Source organism: Camelus bactrianus, chromosome X, assembly GCF_048773025.1.
Source record: "Camelus bactrianus isolate YW-2024 breed Bactrian camel chromosome X, ASM4877302v1, whole genome shotgun sequence".
Lineage (NCBI taxonomy): Eukaryota > Metazoa > Chordata > Mammalia > Artiodactyla > Camelidae > Camelus > Camelus bactrianus.
This window is the reverse complement of record NC_133575.1, coordinates 94,673,151-94,691,458: the sequence shown is the minus strand read 5'-3', so window position 1 is coordinate 94,691,458 and position 18,308 is coordinate 94,673,151. Positions and strand designations below refer to the sequence as shown.

Sequence of the window (18,308 nt, the reverse complement as noted above, 5' to 3'; positions counted from 1 at the left end):
AATTTTTTAAGCAGCAACTTTAAAATTAAGGCAAAGACGTGTGCCTTAAATGGCCACAAGCAGAATTAAAATGGAACATTGCAAAATAGTTTTAAAGTCAAAGTAAAGATTGTACAGAAAGACAAGAAGAACAAATGACATATAACACAAATAGAAAAAAAAGCAGCAAAACAGTAAACTTAATGCAACCATATAGATAACTAGATTACATTTCAGTAGTTCAAACATTCCTTTTAAAAGGCAGATATTGCCAGGCTGGATACCAAGGAAAGACTAAATATAAGCTATCTACAAGAAATTCACTTTAAATATAAGAAAGTAGAAAAAAAGAAAGTTAATGAATGTGAAAATCAAAACTAAGAAATAAAGAAGCTAATACCAAATAAAGAAAACTTCAAGACAAGAGTACTTCCTCAGAGATATTTCATAATGATACGAACTGTCACTTTGTAAAGAAACAAAAAGCACCCGTAACTTTCAGTGTGCCTAATAATGAATGTTTAAAAATGGACAACAATAAAGGAAAATAGATAAAATCCATCATCATACCTCAAAATTATATCACTCTTCTCTCAGTTATTAATAGCAAAACTACATATTTACCTAGCTTTCATTTATTAAACACTAGTCCCCAAACTACATGATACAAATTCTTTTCAAGCAAACATGAAATGTTCAATATCATAGACCATACACTGGGCCATAAAACAACTCTCAATTAATTTCAAATTTTATAACCTTACAGGCTATATTCTCTGACTCAAGGAAATTAAGTTAGGATCCAATGCCAAAAAAAGATATCTAGAAATTTCATAAATAAAATAAAATAATAAAATAAAAGAAATAAAATTCCATTTGGAAATTACACAACATATTTCTAAACAACCTATGAATAAAGCTAAAGCAGTATTGAGATTGAAATTTATGCTTTAAATGGTTAAATTAGAAAGGAACAATTACCTCAACTCAATGATCTAAGTTTCTACCTTATTAAACTACAAAAAGAACAAATCGAACCCAAAGTAATAAAGAACATAAAAAAATAAGAGCAGAAACCAATGGCATAGTAAATGGACAAAGGAGAAAATCAATCAAAGTAAAGTTGATCTTTTTAAAAGATCAATAAAATTGATGTACTTTTAGATAGACAAATGAGAACAACACAATGAGGAACCAAATTTCCAGTATTAGGGAAAATAGTGACTATTACTGCAAATTGTTTAGTCTTTTAAAGTTATGATTGAATATTAGTAACAGTTATATATCAATAAATTCAAATATTTAGATGAATTGGACAAGATCTTTTAAAGATTCAAATTATCAAGCTGACCCAAGTAGAAATAGAAAATTGAGTAACCCTTTACCTATTAAAATAATTAAATCATCAATTAAATATCTCCCAACAAAGAAAACAGCATACCCCAATGTTTTCACATGAATTGTATCCAACATGTTATAAGAAATAATTCCAATCCTACAAAACTATTTTAGAAAACAGAGGAGTGAATACTTTCTAACTCATTTTATGAGGATGACATAATCCAGATGTCAAAAGCAGAAAAATACATTACAAGAATAGAAAACTACTGACTAATACCTTCATGAACTATGACAAATATTACTCAACAAAACACGAATAAATTGAATCTAGTAACATGCCAAAAGGATTATACACCATTACTAGGTAGAGTTGACTCCAGGAATTCAAGGTTGGTTTCACATTTGAAAATCTATCCAGGTAATTTACCACACTAACATAATGAATGATAAAAATATATGACAGGAAAATTATTTGACAAAAATTGACATTCATTTATGATAAAAGCTCTCAAAAAACTAGAACTATAATGAAAATAAGTTAATCTAAAAAAGTATCAATGAAAAACCTACAGCTAACATAATAATAATAAAATTCTGAATGCTTTCCCTCTAAGATCCAGACAGGGACAGTGATGCTCCTACTCTAAACATGTCTATTGAGGATTGTACTAGATATCCCAGTCATAGCAATAAGACAATAGGAATAAAAGGTCTGAACATTAAGAAGGATAAAACAAAACTGTTCTTTTAATGGAAGAAGATACTACTCTCTATATAATAACTTCTTAAACAACTTAAAAGCTACTGCCATAAATTGCTTTAGCAAGATTCCAAAATACAAGGTCAATACAAAAACATAAATTGTATTTCTGCATACTATCAGCAAACAAAATAAAATTAAAATGCTATTCTGAATAATATAAAATATTTAAGAGTAAAATAAAAATATGTCCAACATATCTGCTCTAAAAGCTGACTATAAATTATATGTACAAATACAAAGAAGTTACAATAGCTGAAACAATCTTAAGAAGTAAGTACACATTTCAAGGACAAATTATTTGAATTTAAGTTTATGCTCCAACTACACTAATTAAGACAGTGCGGTAGTGGTACAATGATAAATTGACCAGTGGATCAGAATAGATTCTGATTGAGAATGGAGGAAAATAGAGCAGATTGTTTCAAAACAATTTCCATCATAATTCCACTAGGATTATATTTTTTATGTAAGATGAAAACTTACTAAAGAGACATGTAAAAATATCTCCATGAAAAGATTTGTATAAGAATATTCATGGAGGCTTTATTCAAAATAACTAAAACTGAGATAGAATTCAAATATCCTGCAACAGGAGAATGGAAAAAGAAATTGTAACATTCATACAATGGAATACCACTCAGCAATACATAGGAAAAATACTGATACATAAATGGTGGGGGGAGGAGGATCTCACTGTTAACATGCTGAGCAGAAATAGAAACAAAGAGTACATATCATATAGTTAATATTATTTAAAGTTACAGATTAGGCAAAATTAATCCAATGTGAAAAAGAAAAAAAAAAGATTTCCTCTGGAGGAGATTTACTGGGAAGGGATACGAAAAAACTTTCTAGAGCATATATCAATCTCATCAAAATGAACTTTAAGAACATGTGGATTTCACTGCATGGTAATTTTACCTATTAAAGTGTTGTAAAAGAAGTATTGAATTCTAAGTGAATAGATTTTCTTTTTGAAGTGATATGGATTCAAAAATCTGAAACTACCTCTGTGTGTCTTTCTTAAGTATGTGCATAAATAATGAGAGCTTTTTTCCCCACTGTTGGGAAGAGGAGTTAAACATGACTAGGAAAAGACTAGCATATACTCTGCAGTATTGAAATTTCAGGCATCAATGTAAACTCAAATTTTAATCTGCTACATTGAAAATTAAGAGATAGTGGGACAATTTTTCAGATGGTAATGCAAGAATCCAACACCCAGACATTCATTTATAGCATAGAAAGTGTAGGAAGGTTTTACCTGCATCATTCCATTGCCACTGCTGGTACAACTCAGTGCCAAGAGGAATCCCCTCTACCATGGCTTTCCCTGTACAAGAGAAAAAGGAGAGAAGAAGAGAGAGAAGACTTACACGAAATATCAGAAATAAAAGAAGAGACATTCCAACAAATGTCTCAGAAATAAAAATTATCATAAAGGACTATTATAAACAATTATATATCAACAAATTGGATAACCTGGAAAAAAACAGAAAAGCTTCTATAAACATACAACCTACTAGAGCAGAATCAAGGAGATACAGAAGGCCTAAACAAACCAGTAACAAATAAGGAGACTGAATCTGTAATCAAAAACCTCCCAACAAAGTAAAGGCCAGGACCAGAGGACTTCATGGGTAAATTCTACCAAATATACTTAAACTCATACAAAAAAACAGAAGAGGGGGAAGACAGCCAAACTCATTTATGGAGGTCGGTATCACACTGATACTAAAGCTAGACAAAGACACTAAAGAAAACCATAGGTTCATTTCCTGGATGAACATAGATGCAAATATCTTCAACAAAATATTATCAAACCAAATTCAACTATACATTAAAAAGATTATACACTATAACCAAGTAGGATTTATCCCTGGGATGCAAGTATGGCTCAACATACACAAATCAAGAGTGTGGGAATAAATTAGAGCAATGTGTTAGGGGCCCCAAGACCACCCCATGTTTCATGACTTGCTAGGAGGACTAAGAAGACTTAGTATTTAATGTTACTCATTGCTGTGTTTTATTACAGTGAAAGGATATAAAGCAAAAATGGCAAAGTGTGGGAGCCCATGATTGGGTTAACAAATTGTAACAGACCCCAGCAGCTTATCTCCTTAAAGAAGAGCAAATGTGCTTAGTAACCCCCTTGCTTGCATAGTTGAGGTTTTAGCAAGGACCCAGGCCCTCTGCTATAAACGCTGGGCGTGCTTGCTGTTAGTCTTCTATACTCAAAACAGCCTTAGGCTGGAATGGTAAACAAGTTATAAAAAGCTGTAGACTCAGAGGTGAGAAGGCTGGTTAGCCAGCGACCGGTAAGATCCCTTGAGAGGGGCAACCAAAGACAGGAACAGCTGCCTGAGTCCAAGAAAAATGTTGTTAAGCAGCTGTTTCTCATAAGTTCCACCCTGATAAGCTGAAAGGCTCAACACAACATGATTTACCAAAAAGGGTCTTCTAACCTTGAGCCAAACGCCAACAATAAACAAAGCCTTTGTACTCATTGTGATCCCACCCTGTCCTTCCCTAAATTCCTGCATTCCAACTGTTAGTGATTCCTCCTTTGACTGTACACAATAAATATGGGAGCATTTGGGAAGCTCCTGGAGTTGGCTCCCGACTCCCTCTTGCTCTCTTGACTTTTTCCACAGAGTCTCGAGTAATTCATTCTGTCTCGGTAGGACTTCTGCTGGCCAGAACCCACAGCAAAGGGAAAAGTCAAGGGGGGCAAAGCCCAGAGAAAACTAGGCATAAGCCATCTCCCACTGGGGTCACAGAGAACATGCTTAATTCCCCCAACAATGAGTTGTGAAGTCACAAATGAGATGTCTATCAATAAGCTCATTAGAGACTTAGTTCCCAGAATTTTACTGGGGGTTGATCAAATTAGGCACTGACTGCCTCGCAGGTATCAAAATTGCATACTCCCAGAAGGAAGGTAAGTGTTCAGTATAAGCCACATTATTCATACAAACATGCAGGCACAGTGAGCCACTATTACCAGTTGGAATGATAGGAACCTTCCCCAAATCTAAGTTATCAGATGCTAGCTAAGGCCAACCTTGCACGCGTGTTACAAAGGATAGCAATTAAGCCTGCTGTATCAATGCTTTCTGTATGAGGAGGGAGTTTGATTACGATTTAATTTATGCATTTTTGTATTATTCTACTTGTTATAATGAGTTAGTTGGCTTTTAAATTTAAAATATTAATAAGTAAACAGGAAATTTAGTTCAATATTGATAACATGATACATATATTAACCTTAGCACTTTCTCAAAATTCTATTAAAATAAAAGAATATTGTAAAAACTCTAATATCATGGTAAAAAGGAAAATATATCTCCAGAAGACAAAGAGAAGAAACTTTTAAGGTTATAAAAAAGACATGAACAAATGAATAGCAAAAGCAAAAAGAGCTGAAGAACCCTCAGTCTCATTAAGAGAAAAAGGGGACCCCACAAACATTATTCCAAGCAGAACCTGTGTGTAACTATAAGAACAAGCAGAACAGGAACTGTAAAGAACATGGGTACTTTATTCACGTAATTAAAAGTCCATAAAAAAAATTTCATTTCCTCTCTCTTATAGTGGCTGTTTTTGGTGTTTTGACCTCAGAATAAAAACACAAGTAAAACACTTTAAAATATGACTGTTTACATAGGAATAAGAGCAGTGCTTTAATTTTCTGTCAGCCACCACAAAGGACACAGATTTCCTAAATTCAGAAGCCCAAGAGACTAAACTCTAAAGGAATGCTAGTAACTACAATATGTCCCTCAACAACTATCCAAGCCAAGGGTAACCTGTTAATTCAAACCTACAGTCGTGACAAGAAAAAAAGGGGAATCATTTCTGTCTAAGTAAAGTGGCCAATCTGATCAATCTAAACCTTTATATATAAATATGGATATATAATCAAGAAATCAACAATTTAAGAAAACCAACCTGATTTAAGTGAAAGCATAAAAATTCTGTAAATTGAACACATTAGGAAATCTTAAAATGAATATTTTATCTTTTCCTATTAATTTTAATATTGAATTTTCATCCTCATTGTTGACTCTACTTTTTATAATGCTACATTTTCTCAAATCCCTCGGAGGCACTCATTTGTAATTTCTACAAATTTTACTGAAATGAAAACTCAATTATTTTGGCTGAATAGAATGATCCAAGCTAAAGATAGAACTAATAACTATAAGATTAAATTGAGATATTTTCTAGGAATGTAGTGAAAAATAATAGTTCTAATATCCTTTTAATAGGGAGCAAAATAAATAGACTATAGACAATGAAGAGGAGAGAAATAAATAGCACAAAATGTCTCTGAATAAAAGAATGAAGTAACTGTCAGAATGAAAAGTGTAATGGAAAAATTTTTAAGTTTAAAACTCTGAAACACTTGGGTGAAACATATGAACCACAAATATTTAAAGTAATTTTCTTAACCCCAGAAATAAAATCTAAAAGCAATCCCTAAAACAAAACAAGAATCAGATTAAACAATAGAGCAGTATCTCCATAGTTCTTTGTGAAATTTATTTTGATCCTGAAAGACCATACCCAGACAAAGAATTTTCTCAGAAAATGATAGAACATACAGCAAATAAGGCTACAGAAGATTTGAATAACAAAATTAAAAATCATGACCCTATGGTCATGAATAGATTATCGTGTTTAACAGCAGCAGAATATATTCTTTCTTTGAAATGCAAAATAATTATTTTACTGTAGTTTAAGAAAACACTAAAATTATCATCCTTAACATTTTTAAGTCTATAGTTCAATAGTGTTAAGTATATTCACATCATCATGCAACAGATCTCTAGAAATTTTTCACCTTATAAAACTGAAACTTTGAACCCGCTAAATATAAGTTTCCTTCCCCTGCTCTAGCCCTTAGCAACTACCTTTCTACTATCTGTTCCAATGATTTTGACTACTTTAGATATTTCATATGAGTGGAATCATAAGGTATTTGTCATTTTATGACTGGTTTATTTCACATAGCATAATAGCCTTGAGGTTTACCTGTATTATAGCACGTGACACATTTCCTTCTTTTTAAGGCTGTGTTTAATATTCCATTGCATGTATTTACCAGATTCTGTTTATCCATTGCTATGGTCTATACATTTGTGTCTCACCAGAATTCATATGTTCAAATCCTTAATCCCTTAAGGTGATAGTATTAGTAATTGGTGTATAGATTCTTTACAAGATCTTTACATGAGACATTTACAAACATTTACTACATACTAGATTACAAGACAAATTTCATCAAAAGTTCATAATACAAACCTTGCAGAACACATTTTCCGCAATTAAGTTAAAAATCAATTTTTAGATGACACGAGTACCATCATATTTGAAAATTAAGAAATCCACTTTTAAGTGACATAGATCAAATAAGAAATAATAGACATTAGAAAATATGTTGAAATGATCAATAATGAAAATATAACATATCAAACATGATTGAATACAAATAAGCAACATAAAGAGATTTTGTGTTACTACTAGGAAATGGTAAAAGCTGAAAATATGTTATAAATTAATACATATCAAGAAATATCAAAAGGGAAAATAAGCTAGAGGAAGTAAAACAAGTACAAAACAGAAATTAATAAAAATGAAAACAGAAACAACGTTGATATAGTCAGTAAAAGTAGCTTCTTTGAAAAGATCAATAAAATTTATCCTCTAGTAAGACTAAGAAAATAAGAAAATATAGCAAGCACAAATAATGAATATCAGGAATTAAAATTAACAAGGTTAAACAAAATTAAAATTAACAAAATTAAAGATGGATATAGACATTAAAACTTAAAAGAACTGTTAATTTTATGCTAATATATTTGAAAAGTTAAATGAAATAGGTTCACAAGATAATATAACAATGAAATTCACTGATGAAAATTATGAAAATCTTAATATATTAGTACAATAAACATAAAAAAGAAATATTAATAAGGAACTTATTTACAAAATAGAAACAAACTCACAAAGAGGATAAACTTATGATTACCAGCAGGGGAAGGTGGGGTGGGGGGATAAATTGGGAGTTTGGGATTTGCAGATACTAACTACTATATATAAAATAGATAACAAGGTCCTACTGTAAAGCACTGGGAACTATATTCAATATCTTGTTACCGCATACAATGAAAAAGAATATGAAAAGGAATATATACACATGTATAACTGAATCACTATGCTGTACAAAAGAAATTAACACAACATTGTAAACTGACTATATTTCAATTAAAAAAAAAGAATAGCCAAGGCATTCCTGAAAGAAAATAAAAATGTTGAATAATTTGCTTTAATATTTTTTTAAATCCATGTATTTTACAGTAAAATAATCAGAAAAACATAGTATTTGGTTATGGATGGGCAAAGAAATCATTCAGGCAGAATAAAAATCCTAGAAACTGAGTAACCTATGAATGGACAACTGATGTATGAAAGAGGTGGCCCTGCAGAACAGAGAGAAAGGATGAACTTTACAAAAAGTAATGTGGAGACAATTGATGAATCATATAAAATAGCACTCTTATTGCATATTATATGTAAAAATCAATTCCAGGTTGACATTAGCAAAAATGGCAGAATAAATGACCTCAAATTCTACCATGCTTAAAAGCAGAAAAAACAGGCAAAAACTATCAGAATCAACTTTTTTAGAATCCGGAAATTTACCAAGGCTTGCAGCAATCTGGAGAATGTGCTTCCAAAAATAAATAAATATATAAACAAACAAAAAGACTGATTCTCAGTAAGAACTGAGAATTTTGTGGCATTTTAACTTACCCCATTTCCATACCTGGCCCTCTTGGTTCAAATGTTTGTCTTTAAGTTAGTAGCATGTAACTGGTCTAGTGTTAAAGCTGCTTGCAGATAGGGGGCAGCATTTGCTGCAAACTTGTACAGGCTAACTAAGACAATCTTAGGTCTCTGCCATCTGAGATGATAGGTGATAAGGAATGGCTGTGGCAAACAAAAGACTAATCAAGAAGTTTGGGAGGGGGGACTGTATAGCTTGAGTGGTAGAGCGCATGCAGGGATTTGCAGATACTAACTGATATATATACAATAAACAAGTTCATACTGTATAGTGCAGCGAACTATATTTGATATCTTGCAGTAACTTACAGTGAAAAAGAATATGAAAATGAATATATGTATGTTCATGTATGACTGAAGCATTGTGCTGTACACCAGACACAACAATGTAAACTGACTATAATTCAATAAAAATGAATATATACAAAAAAAGGTGAGGGAGATTTTATGTAATGAATTGTGTCCTCTCAAAATTCATATGTTGAAGCCCTAATCTTAGAATATGACTATATTTGGAGATAGGGAGAGACATAAGGTCTAAGTAAATGTAGAAAAAAGGCCATGTGAGAATCCAATGAAAAAGTGGCTATCTTCAAGCCAAGGAGAGAGGCCTTAGGAGACATCAAATATGCCAACACCTTGCTCTAGGACCTGAGCCTCTAAAGCTGTAAGGTAATAAATTTCTGTTGTTCAAATCACATTGTCTGTGATATTTGGTTATGGTAGCCCAAGTGATTAATATAGTTAGGAATGTCCCTAAAGATTTGGAAAGCTCCAAAATATTCCTGGAATCTAGAAGGTCTATAATTTTCTGATGTCCCATTTTATGATAACATTTCGATGGCATATGTAGAATAGGCAAACTCATACAGATTGAAAGTAGAATACTGATTGTCAGGGGATGGGAGTAATGAGTGATTGACACTAACTTCTTTACAAGGAAAATGTAAATGTTGTGGAATTAGACAGTGGTGAGGGTTATACATCATTGTGAATATACTAGAAACCACTTATGTGCATACTTTAAAAATGTTGAATTATATGTTATAGGAAATATATCCCAACTTTTACAAATGCTATAAAGATCAATTCCAGGCAGAAAAATGACTAACATGTGACATGAAAAACTACACATATTAGGAGATACATAAGACAATATTTTTATAATTTCAACTTGAGGGAAAGATGTGTTAAACAAGATGCAAATAGCCATATGCATGAAGGAAAAATATCAATAAACTCAATTACACTAAACTTAACCTCTCTTTATCTAAAGGCACAGTAAAACTGTGAAGACAAGTTAAAAGAAAGTAAGGAGAGAATATTTGCTAAATGCATATTTAACTAAGGATATGTTTATAATATAAGCCAACAAACAAAAACTACATGGGAGCCATTAAGAAAAACTCCAAGTACCAATTTTTAAAAATGGGCCATAAATTTTACTAGACTTTACAAAATAGGAAATAGCAATCACCAGTAAACATATAAAAATATCTTTAGCTTCATTAATAAAGCAGACAAAATAAAAAAAGATCTCAATGAAACATTATTGCATACACAACAGGTTGGCAATTACTAAAACCTCTGATGATACCAATTAATGGTAAAACTGTGAAGCAATGGAGAATCTCATTCAAGATTGGAAAAGTATAAGTTGCTTAACTATGTTGGAAAATATTTTAGCATTATCTACTAATTTGAAATAATACTTGACTTATAATATAGCAGTATCTCATCTAAGTATATAGCGTAGAATGACCCTTGTACATGTTCATCAGGAGATGTGTAAAAACTGTTAGCAGCGGCACAATTGGTAATGCTTTTCAATTGGACAAAACTTCAAACATCTACCAATAGTACAATGAACAAATTTGGAGACATTCATACAATAGAATAGTAGGCAGCAAAGCAAATGAAATAACTACAGCTATATTTAACAATATTTGAGTCTCACAAACATAATTCTGAGCAGTAAATGAAATAGAGAGTAATATATTAGTATGGCTCACTTTGTATCAAACTCAAAATTGAGGAAAATATATTTATAGACATATATTCATAAGAGGTAAAATTACAAAGAAAGGGAAGGTAACAATTATAATAGAAGTAAAAATATTTAGAATGAAGCAAAAGATGAACACATGCGGAATTTCTGAAGTGCTGAAAGTGATCTTTTTTTTCACCTTGGTAGTTACAAATTACACACACTTTATAATTATTGTTCACATTGTATTTTATGCAATGTTATTTATGTAAAATATATTTCAAAATAAAAATAGATAGATAAATAGGTAGGTAGGTAGGTAGGCAGATAGATAATGTTACAACAATTCATCTTTCAGATGGGGAAAATAAGTTTTTATTCCTACTTTACAACATATGCAAAAATTCAATTGTAGGTATAGTAAACACTTAAATTGAGGAGGCAAAAATTTAACCATTTAAAAGAAAATAGAAGTAAATTTCTGAATTCAGGTTACGGAAGGCTTTCTTATATGAGACATATGTTATAAATGTCTAAGGAAAATTATAATAAAAATGAATATTTGAAAGTTTTTGACCCTTCCTTGCTGTCTTACTATTTCCAATTTTCTTTTATAAAATTTATTTTTGATAAGGTAAAACATTCTTATGATTCTCCCTCACATCCACACACACACACAACTCACAAACATTTACATTAAGAATCTCTCTTCCACCCATATCCCAGTGTTTCCACTCACCCTGCTTCTCTCCCATGGTTCCAGTATATAACACTTATAATATGTCTTATTTTGCCTTTTTTTGGTTATTCTAACACTTTCTCCTTATGTAAATAAAGATTAGAACATACATTCTTATCTTCTTTTTACAGAAAATAGTGTAATGTATATATCACTCTGCCGATTGATTATCTCACTAGCACTATACCATGGGGCTAATTCTGTATAGAGTATGCTTCACATTTCATAGCTGCATAATATTCCATTTGGCATATGTACTATGATTTATTTATTTAACCTCTATATTGATAGGAGCTTGAGTTGTTTCCACCTTTCCCACTGGGGGAAAATATGGTGGTCAGTAACCGTGTACACATGAAATTTGACATATGTGGGTAAATTACTGATCAAATAATTTATACAGTTGCATTTTTATAGATATTGCCAAGTAGCTCCAATTTGCATTATATAAATGTGACTGTATCTCCAAAACATCAGCAAATAAGAGTATGTCAGACTGCTGACAATTAAAACCCTGTTAAGTGAGAAATGACAACTAAATTAAGCCTACAATTATTATGCTTGAAGTTGAGAATCTTTTCACTTGCTTTAGAGTCAATTGTATTTCTATTACTGTGAAATATCTCCTCATGTATTATTCTCATTAATGTATTGAGTTGTTGGTCTATTCTTTATTTTAATGTGGAAAGAACACTTAATATGAGTTATACTTTCTTAAATTTTAAACGTATATTATGCTACTGTTGACTGCAGGTACAATGTTGTATAGCACATCTCTGGAGCCTATTCATTCTTCTTGACTATCACCGATGGTTAGTTACTTCCCATCTTTCTCTCCATCCAGCCTCTGGCAAGCACTGTTAGTCAACATGAATTTGACTAATTTAGTTACCTCATATAAGTGGAATCATGCAGTATTCGTCTTTCTGCGACTGGCTTATTTCACTTAGCATAAAGTTCTCAAGGTTGATCCATGTTGTGAAATATTACAGAATTTCCTTGTTTTTAAAGGCTGATTAGTATTTCATTGTATTCAGTTAGTATTCAATACCACACTTTCTTTATCCATACATCTACTGATGGACATTTATGTTGTTACTACATCTTGGCTATTGAGAATACTGCTGCAATGAACAAAGGAGTGATACTATCTCCTTGAGATTTATATTTCAATTCTTTTGGATAAATACCTTGAAGTGGAATTGCTGGATCATATGGTAGTTCTATTTTTAATTTTATGTAGAACTTTATATTGTTTTCCATAGCAACTATACCATTTTGCATTCCCACCAATAGTATGCAAAGGTTCCAGTTTCTCCAAGTTTTAGTCAACACTTTTTCTATTTTGTTGTTTTGATAATAGCCATCTTGACAGGTGTGAGGTTACATCTCATTGTGGTTTTCACCTACATTTCCCTGATGATTAGTGACCTGGAGCATTTTTCATATATCTGTTGACCATTGGTAATGCCTTTTTTGAACAATTGTCTATTCAAGTTCTTAAGCCATTTTAAACCAGGTTATCAGGGTTTTTTCACCACTGAGTTGTAGGAGTTCCTTATATATTTTGGATATTCAACACTTGTCAGATATATGGTTGGCAAGTATTTCCCCCCATTCCATAGGATATCTTTTCATTCTGTTATTTTGTTGAGGAAATAATCCTACTATTTATATAGTTCGTTGAGAGATATCATAATAAAACGTTGTTGAATTTTGTCAAACACTTTTTCTGGATCTATTGAGACAAGTATGTGATTTTTTATCCTTTATTCTGTTCATATTCTGTATCACATTAACGAATTTTCTTTTTTTTGCATGTTTCCATGTTTGCATTCCAGAAACAAATCCCAATTGGTCATGGTACACAATCTTTTTAAAGGGCTCTGGGATTCAGTTTGCTAGTATTTTGTTGAGGATTTTTTCATTTACAATCATCAGAGATATTCACCTTTGGTTTTCTCTCCTTGTAGGTCTTTGTCTGGCTTTAGTATCTGGGTAGTCATGGACTCACGAGTTGGGAAGTGTCCTCTCTTCTTCAATTTTTGGGAAGAGTTTGAGAAAGATTGGTATTTTTTCTCATAAGTGTTTGGAAAGAATTGAATAGTGAAGCCATCTGACTCGGCTTTTCTTCGTTGGGAGGTTTTTCGATTACTAATTCAATCTTCATATTAGATACAGGTCTGTTCACACTCTCTTCATGTTTTAGTCTTGGTAGGTTTTATATTTGCAGGAATTTACCTATCTCTTCTAGGCTATTCAGTTTGTTGGTGTATAATTGTTCAAAGTAGTGTCTTTATGACCCATTGCATTTCTGTGGCATCTCTTATTTATGATTTTGAGTCTTCTCTCTTTTTCTTAGTCTATCCAAGGGTTTTTAAATTTTTAAGTATTTCAAAAAACAACTCCAAGTTTTGCTGTTTTTCTATTATTTTTACATTTTCTATTTTGTGTATTTGTTCTTTTTTTTTTTGTAACTCCTTCTGCTAACATTGGGTTTAGTTTGTTTTTATTTTTCTAAATCCTTGAGGTACAAAGTTAGAATGTTTATTTGAGACCTTTATCATTTTTAATGTAGACTTTCATAACCAGGAACTTATCTAATACCTCACTTTCATAGGTTCTGTGTGTTGGTGTCTATGCATTTGACAAAGGAGACACCTCTTTCAGTTTTCACTGACTTGCCTCATACAGAAGAAGACCTCTGCCAATCAGCTGGGCCAGAGATTCTGGGGGCCTCTACCAGCTCTTTCTCTCCCCAGAAAAAGCAGGCAGCTGTAGTTTTTGTCAACTCCCTCCGTGCTGAGCCCAGGAGCTAGGGGTAGCTATGGCATCCACCAGCATAAACCGCTATCTCCATTCTTTTCCAGGTGGCTAGACTGTGCTGGATCTATCAAACCTTCAAGACTAGTGAGACAGATGTTAGTTCTCTGGGCAGCCCTGGAAAAGTTGGGGCATTGGATGGATGTACAGATCAACACTTTTCCTTCCCAGGGATAAGCTGAAAATTGGGAAATTTTTTATCCATTAACCCTATGTTTATCAAGGGGGAGAAATAATGTCATCCACAGAAGGTGCAACACCCATTCTGTCCCTGGATGGCTGGATTGCGTCAGGCCATCAGAACTTCGGAACTGGTAAAACAGATGCGATGTCTTCAGGCAGCCTTGGAGAAGATGGGTTGCTGGACACATGGATCAACTACTTCCCTCCCAAGGGGGAAGCTGAGAGCTGAGATTTTTTTGTCTGCTCAATCTGTGCAGAGTAGGAGATAAGATCAATGGTATCTACCATCCGAATGTGCCACGTCTGTTCTCCCTGAGGTGGCTAGATTGTGCCAGAGCTCCAAAACAGAAGGCAATCATCTCAGAAACCCCCTCGGAAAAGATGGAGTGCCAGATGTGTGAACTAACTCCTTTCTTCCTTGTATGAAGCTTTTACAATAAGAATGACAGTTAATTTTTCATAAAACCTATAGAAGCCAGAATAAAACAGGCTGATATATTTAAAGTGCGGAAAGTCAAGGAAAAAAATGCCATCAAAATTTTTTCACCTTGCAAAAAATATAGTCTAAAATCAAGGCAAAATACTTAAAAAAACACAAAAGCTAAAAGAATTGATCTCAAGCAGAATTATACTAAAAGAAATGCTAAAGGAGAAATTAATAGAGAGCACAGGACCAAGTAAATATGTGGTTAAATATTTTAAAAATTGTATTATCTTTATTTTATGCATGTATTTCTGTTTCTTTCAAAATCTTGGGTTGTTGGAAACAAAAATTGAAGTAATATCCTGTGAGGTTTATAACATGAACACAAAGGATGAGAGAATTATGGTGTTATAATGTAACTAAATCATTCATGAGATAGTATAATATGATGCTTAAGGTGCATATTATAATCTTTAGGATAATAACTGAAACATAACCCAGAACATTTTAGCTAAAACTATAGGAGATAAAAATAAATATTTTTAAATGCTTGCTTAATCCAAAAATGATGGGAAAAGATAATAGGAACAAATAATATATGGTAAAAACATAACATAAATATCAAGAGGATAGATTTAAATCTTATTATATCAATAAGTGCATTAAGCATAAACTGAGTAATCATTTTAATTTTGAGTCAGAAAATGTCAGACTGGTCAAAAAGGAAGAAACATATTTTAAATATAAAGACACTGGCTGAGATATTAAGAAAATTCTAATCATTAAAAAGCTGGCAAAATTCTATTAAAGTCAGACAAGGTAGACTTTAAAATAACATATATAGCCAAAGATAAAGAACATTCATAATGACACAAAGATTAATCATGAAGAGAAAAGAAATCTGAATCTTTTGAAGATAGTAACAAAACTTCAAAGTGTATAAAGCAAAAACTTACAGAACTTAAGGGAGAAATATACAAATCTAGAACAAAGTTAGAAATTTTAAGCCCCATAAATTGTTAATTAATAGAACAAGTGGTCAAAAAAATAGTAGGTATATGGAAGATAAGAAAACCACCAAAAATTAACATTAACTAATTAATAGGTATCATTATAATACAACTGCAGAATACACACATTTTCGGTGCACATAAAAAGTTCCACAAGACAGACAATGTGCTAGACCATAAAACAAGTTTCAAAGTTATCAAAGGACTGAAATCATAATGCATATGCTGTTGGATCACAATTATATGAAATTTAAAACCATTTGGTATCAATAAGGTATCTAGAAATAACCAAATATTTGGTAACATATTAATAATGTATGGATTAAAAAATAAATGTCAAGGAAATTTAGGAAAATAATTCAAACTGAATGAAAATGAAAACACAACATAACAAGTCTTATTGGACGCAGGCCCAGATAGTTTTAACAATGCCCAATTTTACTGGTGAATTTCATCAAACATTTAAGTAAGAAATAACATCAACCTTGTACAAACATTTTTAGAAAATAAAAAAGTGAGAACATATCACAATTAATTATATGAGACAATGTAATCTTTATACAAAAGTCTCACAAGGATATTATAAGAAAATAAATTTATAGTTCAAAATTACTTAGAAGCACAGAGTCAAAATTCATTAAGAAAACATTATAAATAGAATCTATCAATATCAAAAAAGGAATATAGATTATAACAAAGAGGGTTTATCTTAGGAATGTAAGGTTGGTTTAAAACTCTAAAATCCACTTACATTATCATAAATCCGTTTCAAATATAAGAAGCAAAAATAATGATCTCAAGAGATGTAGAAAAGACTTTAAGAAATTCAAAACTCATAGTAACTAACTTCAACACACTATAAATAGAAGGGAAGTCCCTCCGTGTGCTAACATCCTTCTAGCAAAGACCTACAGCTAACATCATACTTACTGTTGTAATACCAAACAGTTTCCCCGTAAAATAAGGAAAAGTCAGGGATGTCTGCTCTTATTACTTCTAAACAACATTGTATTTCAGGTCTTAACCAGTGCAGTAAGACCAAAAACAGATAAATATATAAATATTGAATAAGAAATAAAACTATTGTTATTTTCAGATATGATTATGTGCTTGAAAAAGCCTACATGAATCTATTAATAAAAAGTATTAGAACTATAATTCACATAAGTTAAAATACAAAAAAGTAATTTTATCAGTATATACTAGCAACAAAATATTATAAATTTTGATTCTAAATTATTAAAATGACATGAGAATATTAAATAGTTAGGAATAAATTTAATGAAATTTTCCAAGAGCTCACTACTGAAAACCACATGACATAGATAAGGAATGCTAAAGAATGATTAAATAAATGGAGGGATAATTGATGTTTCTGAATTGAAAGAATCTTGCTCTGATACTGAAGAAAGTGACAGTCTGATGCTCTTATGCTGTAGAAGAGCCAGCATTACTTTTCAAAAGGAGAGGGACGTTGTGAGATATTTACTACCAGGTATCAAGACTTAACAAAAAAGCTTCATTAACCATGATGTAATGTTATTGATATAAGGATAGATGAGTCAATAAATGGAATAAAATAGGGAATTTGGAATCAGATCTAAGCTTATATGGTCATTTGACTTTCCACAAACATATTCCTACAATTTAATGGGGAAAAGAAAGTCAGCCTTATCAACAAATGGTACTGGGACAACTGGATATGATTATGAGGGAATAATGAACTTGGAACCTATCTTACTCCATACACAAAATTTCATTTCAGGATGATCATAGACATAAATGTAAAAACTTAATTTATATACCTGCTGGAAGAATACATAGAATATCTTTGCAACCTATGAATATGAAATAAAAACTTTCTCAACAGGTAAAAGTTGAGAGAATTTGCCCCCAACAGACATACAACATAATAAATGATAAAAGAAGTTCATCAGGCTGAAGAGAAATTATATATGACAGAAAACTGAATCTGCAGAAAAGACAAAGTAAATATCTGTACTAAATCAGTTAATAAATTGACTGGCACTAGAATCAAAAGGCAGACATTGCCAAACCTGATATAAAAGCAAGACTAAACTATATGGTGTTTAGTAGAAACAATTTAATGGAAAAGGCACAGAGTGACAGTAAATAGTTAAGGAAAGTTATAAAAATTGAATATGACATATTAAAGCTGATATAAAAAGCTATACTAAGTAAAA

General features: G+C 31.7%; 1 long non-coding RNA gene across 12 annotated transcripts in view; it reads right to left on the bottom strand.

Moving 5' to 3' along the window:
* The window catches only part of LOC123619413 (uncharacterized), an 874,904-nt gene that overhangs the window by 210,296 nt on the left and 646,300 nt on the right, over positions 1–18,308 (bottom strand). For 9 of the 12 annotated variants that reach the window (XR_012504656.1, XR_012504652.1, XR_012504653.1 and 6 more), the window contains one exon: positions 3,348–3,416. The exons of the other annotated variants lie outside the window; for them this stretch is intronic. This is a non-coding gene — a long non-coding RNA (uncharacterized LOC123619413). The remainder of the gene's footprint in view (positions 1–3,347; positions 3,417–18,308) is intronic. 12 annotated transcript variants of the gene reach the window in all.